Source organism: Hemicordylus capensis, chromosome 1, assembly GCF_027244095.1.
Source record: "Hemicordylus capensis ecotype Gifberg chromosome 1, rHemCap1.1.pri, whole genome shotgun sequence".
Lineage (NCBI taxonomy): Eukaryota > Metazoa > Chordata > Lepidosauria > Squamata > Cordylidae > Hemicordylus > Hemicordylus capensis.
In genome coordinates this window covers 101,930,685-101,946,712 of record NC_069657.1, presented here as the reverse complement: position 1 = coordinate 101,946,712, position 16,028 = coordinate 101,930,685, and the positions used below count along the sequence as shown (strand labels likewise).

The following is a 16,028-nucleotide window of genomic DNA, read 5'->3' as shown; positions in this document are numbered from 1 at the left end:
AGATTACTTTGCTGATTCATGAGGTGTGCTGGGACAAGATAACAGGTGCCCAAATTCAGAAGCTCTGGCTGTTCCCAGAGTCACTTGCTAAGCTCCAATTTCAATTTTACAACTGCAGGGGTTCCTCTCCCTCCATAATACATCTAGAGAACGTGTCCTTGTACCATGTGGAAACAGATGCATTATTGCTAGCAATGTTCTGTGGTTATACCTTTGCTTCTCAAATGCATTTATTTTTAATACGCAGTCACATGAGACTGGCTTACAGGAACAAGCATCATTTCTCGGATTCCACAGTTTAAACAAGCAATGTGTGGCTGTTCATGCAATATTTATGAGTTGTTTAGAGATAGATACCACTCAGTATCCAAACAGGGAAATACTCCACTCCATGCATTTCCTTCAAGCCTTTTTTAGCTTACACTATTGTCATTAGGGATTGGGAAGAAACAATAAAGTAGCAGAAAACAACAATATTATAAAGAATTAATCATCCACCTTTCAACCTACATTCCTGTACTGCTGCCTCTCTCAAAGCTTTAGCTTTGTCACATATTCCGGGGATTTTTGTCAGTTTCTGTCCCTAAATTCCATTACTAATTTAAACATGTGTGCATTCCCTCTTTGCAGAGGGTTTTAAATAAAATTCCAAGACTAGATTCTAAGCTCAATAAAAGGCCTTCCCTCAGCATAGTCACAGCATGCATCCCAAAAGTCAGAGTGCTACAAGTGTACTCATCTGTCAGTTCATTTCTGTCAGTGGAGCTTGGTGGGTCAGGAGGTGAAACCAACAGGAAAAGTTCTGTTCATCTCTTGCAGATAGCAGTTGGAGGAGTTTACAAGTCTCTTGTCACCAAGCAATACTATCTGAATATTATCTCGTGTTATCTGATAATGTGATATCCCTCACACATCAACACAATCTAGATTACAACTGAGTCACAAATCAAAAAACAGGAAATAACCTATATGCAGAACAGGTAGATCAAGAACATGAGCCAGTCAAACTGTAGGTCAAACACATGAACTGCATTATATAAATCAATCAATTAAGAATGTAGACAATTTTTTTTTCTAGGAAAGATTTATCCATTTCAGAAGTATGTAACATGACAACACACTGACTCTTCTTTCTCAAGCACATAGACAACATTCGTCTAACCACAGACACTTTACTTGCTCACGTGCTCCACTTCATGGATATGAAGTGAATATGGGGGGGGGGGGAGAACCAGAGAATCTTGTTTCCATCATGTCATGCTCTAAGCTTTGCAAAAAAAAAAACACCATTGCAAAATAAATGCTAGATCAGATGGATATTTGGACTTGCCCAAGATCACACACTGAACCCAAGGCAGAGGTGGATTCTGCGCATCAACCCCCACATTTGTTGTTGCAACAAAACACCTGACAAACCAGTGAATCTGAGAGAAAAGTAACTTGCCTAAATAAATGGAGTACAGAACAGAGGTAGAACGTGAGCTCCTCAACACTAGACCACTCAATTAATTGCACCTTTGCAAAGCAAAGCACTTCTAATTTTACAGAAGGCAAACTCTACTCCTCCCCCACAACAAGAGGAAAAAATCCTGTTTTCCATAGCCATGTCAAAGATGCAGGAGACAAACTTACTCTCTGTCCAACCTGCATTCATGCTGCTGCTGGCAGTGAGCAGAGGGGGCGGGTGCTGTGATTTGAAAAAGGTCAAGCAGCAGCCACAACAGCAACCCCATGTACCACAACCCCATTGGCCCCAATACAGAAATAGCCATGAAGCAATCCAGTTCAACTCATAGACAGGAAGGGAACTAGCCCTGCAAATCACATGTGTGTTCTCATGTCAATGCATGGCAATAGGGCACCCCATAGCTTTAGATTTATATCTGTTAGGTCCACACATACTCACAAGACAGTAAAAACCAATCCAGATCCAAACATACTATGGATTTTTGTTTTGTCCTCAAGATGCCAGTGTAGCACACTGTACAAACTGAAGGTGGGAGGAAGATAGGGACATAGGAAGCTGCCATATACTGAGTCAGATCATTGGTCTATCTAGCTCAGTATTGTCTACACAGACTGGCAGCAGCTTCTCCAAGGTTGCAGGCAGGAAACTCTCTCAGTCCCATCTTGGAGAAACCAGGGAGGGAACTTGGAATCTTATGCTCTTCCCAGAGCAGCTCCATCCCCTGAGGGGAAGATCTTTCAGTGCTCACATGTGGTCTCCAATTCAAATGCAACCAGGGCAGACCCTGCTTAGCTAAGGGGACAAGTCATGCCTGCTACCACAAGACCAGCTTAAGGAATCTTGACTAGTATAAGAATGCATTTACCTGTTTGTGGAGAAGTTGGTTTTATATGGCAAGATTTTATTGGAAAATATTTTGCCCTGAAGAAGGCCATTTGCGCATCCCTAATCTAGTTTCCTGCAGCTACAAATATTACTTTGAGAAGACTTTTTTTACATTTACAATAAATTACTTTATGAACATGCAACACCTCTGGAAGAGCTGACCATCCTGGCACACATTATTCTTCAGTTAAATATCATCCAGGTATTTCCAGTGAAATGAAGGTGTGCACAAAATACATTTTTCTTTCTGTTCCAAGCTCAGAATGGAACATAAATACGCGGAAACAGGCCATGCAGACGCCCATTGCTCAGGGGTGGCGGAGGGGGAAGACCTGAACAGGCCGAAGATCCGACTGAACTGGCCAGTTTGAGCAGTAAGGGAGGCCCAGCGGGGGGAGGGGGAATCTCTGTGCGCGCATGCACGCACACACGCCGCCTCAAGCAACTCCCCCAGAGGGAGTAAGTTTTTAAAAATAAATATTTTTTTAAAAAAAATCACGAACCCCCCCAAACAGCCAGGAGGGGTCCGGTCCGGTGTCGGACCGAAAAATGGGTGGTTCGGTTTGACACCAGACAGTTGAACTGAACCAGTTCGACATCAAACCTGTTTGCACATCAATATTGCAAAGTTGCAGAGAACAATGAACAGTTCCAGAAGACTTAGTATTGCTTTAATTTTGCCTTTCTGAAGATGAGACGAGTGTAAAGGTCTCAGTCATCTGTAGGAACTCATTCCTTCGCTTCCACATTGTGGCCTTTCTGAGACCAGAAAGAAAAGAAGATAAAGCATGGAATCCTCTGAGAGCTACAGACTTCTCTTCATCAAGTGTCAAAGCAACTGAATGGATTAGTGTAATTCTGAAGTGCTTTTTGAAACCAAAATGAATCCCAATTAATGGCAGACCTTTCATTTCCATTTCACAGGATGAGAACACTGCCCTTACCCTGTGTGTCTTCAGTGCAGATAGAAATGCTGAGACTATGGTCTAGCACATCAGTAAGATGGCAAGGTGGGTGGGTGGATATCCTACTGTCAGCTACCTGGTGGTTACATGGGTCAAGCGTTCTTTCTTTTGCTCTATTGCTTTTTCTCACCTCACCACCATATGTTGAAATCACAGGAATACTTTCTGTGATTGGCACAGCAACCAAGATACTCAATTTTTTAAAATAAAATTTCATAGGAATTCATGGGAGATCTTTGAATAAATAAAATGAGGCAGAGCAAGTGTTTTGCTTCTCAACACTGATAACTCTGTAAACAGGAACCACAAAGGGGTTTATGACATGCAGCCACATTTTACACAGAAACCAGAACAGCAGTGAATGTGCACCTCAGAGGAAGATCACATTTTCCAGATTATAAGGAACTGCGATTTGGGACGGGGTGGGGGGGTGATGCTTACAGGACTAGATAATGTGAGTCATTAGTTCACTGTGGAAGCCACACTCACCACATTTTGTTTAAATACACAACCTTTTCTCCTGATTGTGCTTGGGGGAAGTTGTTTATGTACTTCCAGCAGAAGCCAGTTATGCATAGTAATAACTGGTTGGAAACTGATCGCATAACTATTTCAGTTCCTCCCTAAAGCAATTTTGAAAATAAATTATGTTGGTTTCTTTTTAAAAAATGAATTGTAGGCAAATGCCTATTTAAGTGAATACATGTAGCTTCAACTGAAGTGTGGGCAGATGGGCAAGACAGACTCATAAACTCCTTTAACTGGCCAGTATATCTGTCAAGTGTGTTGCAAAGGGAGTGGACAGCAGACTGTGGGAGTAAAACTTTCAGCAAGTCCCAGTGTGAACCAAGATTTACACTCATGCGAATGAAAAAGAAGTGCCCTTGTGTGCAACACATGAGAAAAATATTTATTACATGAAAAGTTGTTCACAAAGGCCCTGGACAGATTCTTAATTCACATAATTCATTCTCCAATTTTTATTTTTTTTAAAAAATTATTTAGCTTTTTTTTTTTTTTGAAAAAACATTTTTTAAAATACTGCAAGTACACTGAAACAGCAATCCTTAGGATTCTCAATTGAAAGTAACATTTACTGAAATCAATAGAATTACTTGATATAAATGTAGGACTCAGTGAAAAGGTTGTTCCATCGAGTCGGTGTCAACTCCTGTCTACCACAGAGCCATATGGTTTTCTTGGTAGAGTATAGGAGGGATTTACCATTGCCATCTCCCGCGCAGTATGAGATGATGCCTTTCAGCACCTTCCTATATTGCTGCTGCCCGATATAGGAGTTTCCCATATTCTGGGAAACACACCAGTGGGGATTTGAAGCAACAGCCTCCTGCTCTCTAGGCATTAATAAAAAGCCACTTATTTCTATATCCTGATGTTCCAGCGTAAGTTCAGCATTAAGTCAGAGTGATCTGTTTAATATAAGAAACACTTTGGAGAAATTTCAGATGATTTGTTGAAAGTGGAGAGACAAAGAAACATTGTCCAAATCTTTTTGATTCACTCAGTGAGACACCCTGTACATACACATCTATGCACATAGAATTGCTCCACTTCTCAATATAGGCACCTCTCTGTTTGCCTTTTACCTGCATGTGCTGTCACCACTGCTGTCGTCTTCCATGTATTTCACAGCTACTACCACAACTATAGGGGAACAACCCATCAAAAGGTTATTTCACATAAGATCCATTGAAATGCATTGAAAATGAAAGATGATGCTCTTGCACAGTTTTTATTAATTTAAATGAGTATACAAGAACATTCCCCCAAATTGTGCCCTAAAGCAAGTTTTGATAATGCACAATAGTGTCCCTTCATTTGATTTATTTTAAATCTATATAAAATACAGTAATATGATATAGCATAATAAATTAGAATTCCAAGTTAACTAGAGCATAAGTATTACATTGCCATGCTGCATACTTTGCAAGGGAATGGAGCTTTAGAAAAGCAAATTCTGACTAATCATTCTAGCCTTTCAGTGCTTGGGCCAGATAACAAGCTTACTACTTGTTACATTTCAAAATCTAACTCTTGTATTAACAAGCCCTACCTGTCAGCCCAGCACACAAAAAGGTAAACAGAGTTCCTTTTTAACTTGAACACAAAAATAACTTATGTAACAGAATTCATAAGTCTGAGAAGTGCTCTCTGAAACTAAAGGTGCCCTTTAATTTAGAGCAAAATCCAGTCAAAATTAAATCCTTTTCTCATTATATCAATGGAACATTAAGCTCGTTCCAACTAAAATCAGAGTGAAAAACTTTCTAACTTTAGCTAGATTATGCTTCGACATTAAAAGGACAGCAGGAATAACATAATTGTCTACACTCGAAAATACAAAATGGGGTGTTAGGAGGTTCAAAAATGGGCAAACTCACCACCACTGCACTCCTAAGAGGGAGCATGTAGTCCAGGCTGGCCTGCCCATCCCTAGAATTAACATTTTGCCTCCACCCTGAGGAAATCCCATCTTTATTTTTAACTACTCCAAACCCATTGTTCTCTGCTAGACAATACCCTCTTTAACCATTAACAAAGAAGGGTACTGATTTAGCATGCAGCCTTGGCCACACGAGGCATCTTTCCCCCTATAAAATAACCAGCTAAAACTCCCCAAACTGTGCAACCTCTGGGATACATCCCAGAGGTTGTGATCCTCTGCTCCTTCATCACCGCACCCCATTTTTCCTGCAGAGAACCCAAGCTCCCCCTTTCTTCACATTAGAGAGACAGTACAAGGAGAATCTCTCCGTCCATTCCCGGGAGCTTTCCTTTTTCTTCCACAATTTCCCCATCGCTTTCCTGGGTACGAGTATGTGTGAGAAAGCATTTGTGGGCTAGAATAGGGGTCCCCCCCCTCAGGTCTATTTTTCACCAGTAAGAGTGGGGAGGGTGGTCAACTCCTCCCCTGGATAAAAAGATAGCACATTTCAGGCACTACCAATCGCGTAGGATCCGCCCCAATGGACCACAAGCTTCTTTCAGATAGAAGATGTGCTCAAATATTCTCTGTGTGTCTCTAGAGTGTACCTTCCTGTGAGAGCAGAAGGGCAAAGCCCCAAAAAGATAACCTCTAGTTGATACTTCCAGCCAGGGGCCTCCAATGAGTGTCCCTTTCCGTTCAATCAGTATTTATTATGCTCAGCCATAAGCCATTGCATATAAACAAAATACTGTAATATAAAATAAATACAACTAAAACAGGTGCCTTAAAGAAGCAAAAAGTAATAAAATCCCATAAAATCAACATTCCTGATTACTTGAAATAGAACAGGCTCATAACTTCCGAGCTGCCCCTGCAAATAAGGCAACAGAATAGGTTACATATGGATAATCATCACATAATTCCTCAATTGCCTCATAAGACAATCTATTAGGGAACTGTTGAAGGATAGTTACCAGGAATTTCTTTTGTGGTTCCATATACAAGGGACAGAACAACAGATAATGGACAATATCTTTAATCTGGTGACAACCATAAAAACATGTCCATTCAGCCAGTGGGATACCCCTATCTCCCCCTTCCAATTTGGCAGAAGGCATCAGCTGAAATCTAAGTTCTGAGAGAGCTCTGTGTATCTGATGTTAAGAGTTTGAAAGTAGGAAGCCTAAAAATGATTCCTCTTTATTCTGGGGAACCACACTGAGAAACGTGAGCAGTTGATTATTGCCCTATCGTCTGTGGTGTCCTGCTCAAAAACCCATTTCCGCGGGGTCACCCTTGGCCACTGGCCAAGAAATCATCCCACCGCAAAATGTATTTTCCTAGCAGATCCTCACAACGCTATGCCAAACCACCTTCCTTTAATTGTTCAAGCCAACACATCTTTGTGAGGTTTTAATCTCCCATTTCATTTAATCTAAGGAAAGCTAAATCAATTCTAGCAGCAATGGAATGTAGCCCTGTCTCTGCCGTAAGATGGGCCACTGGAGTACCAGGAACAAGTCCTAGTATCCCCCCCCCCAATTTTTTTTTTATAGTAACATCTAACTCTTTCTTTACTTTCTCTTCCCAGATTTCCACTTCATATTACAATTGAAAAATGGCTTTGAAACATACATCTTCAGAATGGGGTTCATCAATTGTCCCCCTCTAGAATAAGAGTAGTGTTGAAGATGTGCATTAGTTTTAGCACCTGCGAGCAAAGTGGCTTCTATGTGAGGTTTCCAATTAATATTCATATCAAAATTTATCCCCCAAATACTTAAATAATAACACTTGCTCCAGAATGTGCCCATCAAGTAGCTATTTGAAGTGTTGTGGTATTTTACCAAAAACCATTGCCTTAGATTTGGAGTAATTTATTGACAGTTCCTCCTCTTTACAGAAACTCCAAACTTAGTCAACATTCTCTTTAAGCCTAGTCTATTTCAAGAAATCAAAATTAAGTCATCGGCATACAACAAGACTGCTGTTTTTTGGATTCTAACTGAGAATGCGAAGAAAGAATGGGATGTCATATTTGTAACTATGTGCTAATATATATTTTTAAAAGGGAAGGGGGCCAATATTCAGCCCTGTTTTACTCCACTAGTAATTTGATTTGGTTCTGTCAGAGTACCTTGAAGCCGAATTCTAACTTGCATGATATCGTTCCGATATAGCCCTGAATGAGCTTGGTTATAGCTAATTTGAGCCACAACCTCTCCCTGTCCACATGGCCAAATGCCGCAGAAAAATTGCAAATATGGAAGGAAGAAACACCATTATCCACGAGGAGCAAGATGGCTTTTGGAAAGGCAGACATACCATTGACCAGATATGTTGTCCATCATTTAATCTCAAAATTGTGTGTGTGTGTGTGTGTGTGTGTGTGTGTAAAATATATCTGGTCAATGGTAGATCTGACTTTCCAAAAGCCAGCTTGCTTCTCATGGATAATTGAGTTTCTTCCTCCCATATTTGCAATTTATGGGGAAGATGATGAGCAAACAATTTATAGGTCATATTGAGGTGACTGATGGGTCTGTAGTTCTTAGGGTCTAATGGATCCCCCCTCTTATAAATTGGCACCACAATGCTAGATGTCCACCCTGCAGGGAAGTTAGCTGTACTGCTTATCTGGGAGAATAATCTGGCTGGAACTGGAGCCCACCAGTCCACATCCAGTGTAAATATCACAGGAGATGGCATCTCTCTCCCAGGAGCTTTCCCTGAATGAAGCACAGCAATTAAATCCTTACAGTGACTGGAGACCACTCAGATAAATCGTCATAGGGTTTCCTAGGCTTATTATGTTGAGAGACCTCACCACTGCCAAAGATACCACTGAAATTGATGTGCCAACATGCAAAAGCAACTGGGGTAGCCTGTAAGAACTTTCCCAAATTATTCCCATTTACCAAACTTCAAAATCTCTGTTCATTTATCTTAAGGAGGGCTAGGCCCAGAGTCTTCCAGTTCTTGGTATAATAGATCTTCTCTTTGAGCAGATTTTTGTACTCCTTTCAGAACTGTGTTAAAGTGGCTAAGGAGGTAAGCATACCACTAAACCTGGTCCTCATAACTTATTCTGGTAACTCCTTTTTCTTGTACTTACATTCCTGGTCAAACCAGTTATGGCTAACAGGACCAGTTTTCCTTTGTTGTACCGAAGATACTAAAAGATGTCTCAACAAACCAATTATATCCTCAAATACATTTTACGTGGGCCCTCAACTGCCTGCTATCTCAGTTCTTGCAACCTCGTACTGTCTAGCAGTGAATTTATTTCCACTTCCATTTGGAGAGACCACCTATGATGCCCATTTCTCTGGGGGAAAAACCCTCCATTTTCACGTCTGATACTAGCCCAGGTTGTAATTTACTAGCATTGGGTGTTAGTTGTAATGGAAGATGATCACTTTCTGCTCTATCAACCAGAGAAAGGGACTGTACCAAGGGTATTAAGGATGGTGAGCCTAGCATATAATATACTACATTTGCCCTCTTTGATGTTAAATAGGTGAAATAACCAGAAGGAAGATCCAGATGACTACCATTGAGGCAGACTTTAAACTTAATAAAGTATAAAGCTTTCCCCTCTTTGTTAATACCTTTATCCTGGGAAACTCTCAAAGTTAACAGTACCTTCCAGTTCAAAGCATAAGTGGCCCTTGCCCATTCTTGCACTGAAGTCACCGCCTATATGTAGCTGGGATTTTGGATAATCTAGAACAGCGGTGGTGAACCTTGGCCCAGCCACAATTATTGTGGCTGGGGATGCTGGGAGTTGCAGTTCAAAAACAGCTGGAGGGTCAAGGTTCCCTACCCCTGATCTAGAATAAGGTCATCAATCAAATCCTCTAGCCTAATCCAAATTTCTCCTAAAGTGCTTCATGAACCTGGAGGAAAGTACGCATTTACACAAACCAAGAAACCAAAATCACTGCCTTGCACTAAGAGCACTCGGTAGAAGCTTTCTAGCCAATCACTCAGCAACAATCCATTTATATCTATAGAGGTAGAAAGGAGAAATGCTAAACACCCCACCCCACCACCCACCTTGTTCGATCTTGGAGGAATTCTAAGATGGTTGCTCCCAAACCATATAACCATGCACAAACAATGAATTTTCCTCTAACAGGTTTCCTGCAAAAAGACTATATCACAGGTATGGAGATAGCTCATAAAATCTCAATCTACAACCTTGTTCCTCCACCCTGTAATATTCCATGACACCACTAGCCTCTCAGGGGTTAATACTAATAATCAATCCTCCTGGATATAAGCCAGTGGTATATATCTATTACCTGCCTCCCAGGCTTGAGCTGCATTTTGCCTCAAGGAATTAGACCTTACTTCTTTACAACCCTCTACCTGGCTGTAGTGAATCCCTATGTCCACAATCATAGACCAATCATAGATTTTTACTCACTCCAGGCCAATTCCTGTAGCACGTAGTGGGACATTGCCACCTGTCCCACACCATTCTCCAATCGGAATAATCCAAATTACAGCTCAAATCAAAAGGGTGTGGTTGTTTGATTGGAACGTTGTTAGGAAAAGTTAGACAATTGAGGCCATGTGGTCTCCAATTAGAAGCCCTCTTAAGGCACTGGAATTGTTTTTGCACCGTGGGAAGCTAGGTAGAAATATTTTATCTCCTAATTTATTTTAAGTACCTTCCAATTGTTGAGAGGGTGTGATCCCTAGGTTATAGGCAGGCATCCTGAGTCTCAGATGTAATACAATTTTTGATCTTTATACCAATATCCTGATTGTTCCCATGGGACCGTGTGGCTTCGGTTTCTAAAATCACCACCTCTTCCCAGACCAGTGTTATTCCAGCAATACACCCCAAATCCTGTAGCATTGCCTTTCCCCCTACAAATGAACCTGCTTTGTCCTTTATTATCCAGTTGGACAAGGTAAGAATGAAAGATACTTTGGAATTAGGCTCTGTGGAAGCCCCCAAAGGAAGAATGAGTATATTGGTGGGCCCCTTGTTCCCTACTACTGACTTGGTCATGAAGTTAAAAATGGGCTTTCCAGCCAGGATATCAGAGTATCTGCTTCAAAGCTTGCAGAGACTGGGATCAATGCCCCTAGGCTCATCAAATGTAAGGCAGACCACTGTCTCTGCAGGACTGTCGTAAAACTTTTCGGAATAAGAGGTGTATCTCTGTCTATACTGTATTTGGTAGTTCCCAGTCTAATGTCTCATCTTGAAAAGAGTTATCTTTGTGGGCAGCCTGGTTTTTAGTTTTTGTAGATCTCTCCCTATCAGGAATGGAGTCAGAAAAAGCATTTTTCAAAATGCCCTCTTCAATCAAGGGGGAAAAAATAGCTAATAAGATTGTTTGAACACCCATTAAAAACTTTCTTTACTTATGAGACCTCTTCAAATAGTGTTAATACTGCCTGTCCTGACCAAGTACAATGTTTTCCCAGAGATGATAAGGGAGGGAGAGTCATACCTTTCTTCTGATGATAAGGCTTTGGAGTAGACACATTAAAATCAAGTGGTGAAGTAAGGGGACCTAAATTATCTTGTTGCCTTTGAGCGATAATATCAGGTAGCCTGAGGAACTGAGGGTTGTCAAACATTACCATAGAGTCGTTTCACTAAAAAATTGAGGTAGCATAATTTGTGGCATGAGGCCCTGTGCAAGTCCCAGCATCCGCAGTAGCAACAATCTGGTTAACCTTTAGACCACCCAGGTCCCCCACCCATGCTACATCAGAATCTGTCACACTATCCTGCATAGCAGGGGGGGGGCAGTAATCCTCTATAGTTTTCTGCTTGAGATAAAAGGGTGAATATGCAGTAAAACCAGAGGAACATCGCCTTCTAGGTGACACCATGTTTGGCTATAGGAAGTCTTTACAAGTCCTCCAATACTACTGTTCACAGTGGTCTTTTCTTCCCATGAAGGCCCCTCTTCACAGCTCAATCTCTGGCCCACAGACTGTTTACCAAAGAATGAGAGCCACAGGTTGAGAGCTCTTTGGCAAGCTCAGCCAAGTTATATCTGCAAGTGAGTGAGGCAGAAACAAAATTATGGTCAGTCCAGCTGAGACAGCTTTGGTTCTCTCTCCTCTCCCTTCCCCAAGGGCCCCCCTTTCAGTTCATCTAACTTTAGACACACACCATACCTTATGTGCCTCTCTCTCGCTTAATAGAACTCTGGCAACTTTGTCTGCTGGATTCCCCCAGCCCTGCCAGCATCTAGGGCTGGGTGCCATGGTGTCTGTGTTCTTCTCCTTTCCCCGCTAAGACTGACAGAACCCGATGACAGGGTTTGGTAACCAAATGATTAAAATAAAGATGGAAGCTGATCCTTTGACCTTTTGTTGCTTCTCTGTCTCTTCGACTGCTAGCGGGGAGAGGAATAGTGCTGTCCCTTCAGCACTGTAGCCTGACTCCATCCCCTGCTCTGGCATCACTAATTTTGGGGAGGGAAACTTTGAAACAGTTCCCTGTTTTCCTATAAGCAATCTCCAGCAGCATAAGGAACCACTCCCTTCTCAAACTTCACTTCCTGGATTCCCAGCAGCCTCCCAACATTTGCATAGGATGGAGTGCCTGGCATCAGCATCTGAGCCTTACTGCAGGGGTTTTCAAACCAGTATGCACAACAGTATCTTAGAAGGTGTATGTGGGTGCCACTTTGGCTTAAAAAAACCCCCAAAAACTCCAGTGTAAGAGCCATTCCCCATCTCCATGCAGTGCTGTGCTTTTCCCAGCAGCGGATGACTGCACGAAGGGCTATAAGAATAACAGAGCCCTGTAAATCCCCAGCACCATCTTTAAAGTCATGTACAGAGCACAGGGAAGTGTCATCCTCCCCAGCACTTTGACCACACAACTCTGGGAGGAAAGTGCTAGGAAGGATGACACTTTCCCGCACTCTCGGTATATGTCTTTAAAGATGGTTTGGGGGATTTAAAGAGCTTTGTTATTCTTATGGTCCTCCCCACTGACACCCACCCCAGCCCCATGCTGAGAAAAGCACAATGATGCATGGAGGTGAAAAATGACTCTCGCTGCAGATTTTTTTAAACCAAAGTGGCCCTCAAATTGAAAAAAAATCGTTAAGATCATTGACCTTTGGGGCTTTTCCATTTTTTTTTTTTAAAGACACCTCCACCCCATCCCCACTCAAGGTCTTGAAGATAGGAGAAACTAGTATGCTCCTGTCAAGCCTCAAGTGGGCTTGTGCAGTTGTTCTGCTGCAGGATTTTGCAAGCTGCCTGAAGTGTCCTGTCTACAAAAGGCTTTGCCAGGCCTAGTCCTGGGCAAGGCCACTGGGCCTATAATAACCAACCATTTATTCACACTTTGTGGATACAGATACAGCAGTACTTCCACCATGTGAGGATCCCATCCTCCCAGTCCCCCAGGATCCCAATGTTAAAATCGGCAAACCACACAGAACACTGAAGATGAATCCACAGTGACCTTTATTATGCAGACAGGACACTTCAGACAGCTAGCTAGCTCATACAGGCAGAACAAATGCCCAAGACCCCTTGAGGATTGACAAGAGCACACACAACATTAGCAATAGGGGGACTGTGTAGAGGTTTGTAAATAGGTAGTAAGTAGGCTAAATTTCACTGAGATTACCTCAGTGTTTAGGTGTAATTCGAGTGGCCCACTCCATGGAACCTTCATATTGCAGAAGTCAAGTGCAGTTTCCCTGTCACCATTCTGACAGTGGGGGGATGGGCAGTAAGGACCATGTCAATTGAGATAATTCTGAAGAAATGTGAGGGAGTCACTTTCTGCTTGACAGAAGAGAGGATGGGGGAGGATGAAGAAAAGTATGCAGCAATCCTGGACAGACTTACTCAGAAGTAAGCCCCCTTACTGCTTCTCCCCCATTGCTTTACCTACCCACCTGGCTTCCCCCAACTGTCCATTCCATATTTCCCCTACCCCTCTTCCCGGAGGATTTACCTTCCATAACAAACAAGGTAGGCATTGCACTTCCAACTGAATCCACTGGTTGGCTCCACTTGCTGATGTCACAGGACTGGCAAACTTTGGCTTCATTATTCAATGAATTTGCCAGCACTTGTTACCCACAGGCTTGTCCATGGGTAAGGACCTGCTCTCCTCTTCCTTAAAGCCCCCGCTCCCCATGGCGCCAAACCACGGTTCGTGTACACCCTTACAATTAGGATCCAACCTCCCTGAAGCTGATATTTGTGATCCCAATGATACTGTTTGGTTTAAAAACTTGTTTATATTTGCATGTAACTTGATTGTAAATGTTAAAAAATATTCCTAGGAATATTATCCTAAGGAACAAAACCATGCAGTTGTGTATATGCCTTTCAGTCTTATGTTTCACCCCACCTATGTAAAAGAGCAATTCAAATACACTGCCAGTACTGAACATTAAGAGTGTGATTACATGGCAAGTTGCACTAGGCTCAATCACATTGACTTTGGTGGGAACATACCACTTCAAGTGGCAAATGAGTAATGTTCCTGGATACTGCAAGCCTCAACTTTTTCTTCTTCTTCTTTTTAAGTCAGTAGCATGAAGGGAGAAATAGTGTTTCTATTATCTACTGAAAACGATTGTCTCCTTGTAATAAAATGCTGCTTTTCTAGATAATACAGAGTATTACTTTATCCAGTCATCTTCAATAAAATATTATTTTTCACTTGAATGATAATGCAAGCTCAGCAAAACACAAAGAAATAAATACATGATTTTCACAAGCCCTGCTAAAGGTAGCAGCTTTCCCGCACCTTTAATCTGAAATGCCAGGGGTTACTTTAATGAAATCATTCCAAAATCTTTACCTGGTGGGTATTAAGTAGCTTAGTATACTCATTTGACCAAGCAGTGCAGTCTTATTCTCCACATCTAAAAGGAGCTATTCAAGATTCTCAAGTTTAAATGGTTTACGTTTATATCAGCAAAAACATTCACAGGGTAATGTTTCCTTCAACTTATAATCATGCCACCATTTGCTGTTCACATCAGCAGGATAGATCAATTATAGCTGCCATGGAAATTTACATTAAGCTACCTCTACATATGATGCAAAAATTCTGGTTTTTGAAACCATTTTTCTATTGTTTGGCTGAATTCCAGTAGAACCTTTCAAACTGACAGCTAATTCATGGGATGATAGCAGTTGTCTTTCCCCCCACTCCTCAGGTAGCAAGAAAGAATGTACTGTTTTACAAATCACAGACCAGCACAAAATGTTGAATATATCAAATACTGGACCAAATGTTTTCAGAGAACCTTGAGGACAGTCAACTATAGCCCCATTCAAACATGAGTGGAGTCAGCATGTGTAGGGGGCAACAGAATTATGGGGGCAGACTCCCAACCTATGTGTATTCGACAAACTGTGAGAACTGATCCTAAGCATGTACATACTGTACACATGCATAAGATCTATACATAGGAGCAAGTGATGTGCACGAACCTGTTCGGAGGCCCTTTTATGGACCTCTGAACAGGTTCGAACTCTGGGAAATTCGATGTTCGAAGGCGGGGTGGTTGCACTTTAAGGGTAGGGGAGGATGCACTTACCCCTCCCGCAGGCGCTCAGTATTTGCAAAGTCCTATGGAGCGACAGCATACCTCCCTGCCACCCTATCCATTCCCTGGCCAGAAGTAGCTGGCATGCAAGCCTGAACAATGTGCATGAGCACACGTGCCTGGCATGCACATGCGCACTGGCCACTTCCGACCAGGGAGCAGACAGGGCAGCAGGGAGGTACACTGACGCCCCACAGGACTTTGTAAATACTGAGCGGCAGTGGGGGGAAAGGGGAGGGGGGAGGGGAAAGCGGAGGAAGGGATAAGTACACACACACCCACCTGGTTCCCTGTACATCCCTAATATGAGTAGGAACCTGACAAAACACAGCATCCTCAGTTGCACAGACATGCCTAAGATGTAGTGTCCATTCACAGCTGCCATTAAATATGCACAGGTTGGGTTCCAATACCACTATCACACTTCTTTCCCTCCCCCTCTTTCTCTTTCTCTCATACACACACAGATAATGAAAGGTGTTTTGTTACAACATTTATAAGCATGATCAGTTCCAAGAACAACATACTTGTGCAGATCTCAGTTCTAAGCTTTACTACAGCCTTTCCACTGTATACATCCATTGACCTGGAAGCACATCTCAGCCCTATCTTCACAGAGTGCAGCAGCCATATGCCAAGGACTTTTTTCTACAGCAGAAAGGCAGGGCATCTAACAGCATCTTGCATGT

General features: G+C 42.2%; 1 protein-coding gene across 7 annotated transcripts in view; it reads right to left on the bottom strand.

Moving 5' to 3' along the window:
* The window catches only part of NELL1 (neural EGFL like 1), a 768,366-nt gene that overhangs the window by 658,134 nt on the left and 94,204 nt on the right, over window positions 1-16,028 (bottom strand). The gene's annotated exons all lie outside the window — the stretch shown is intronic.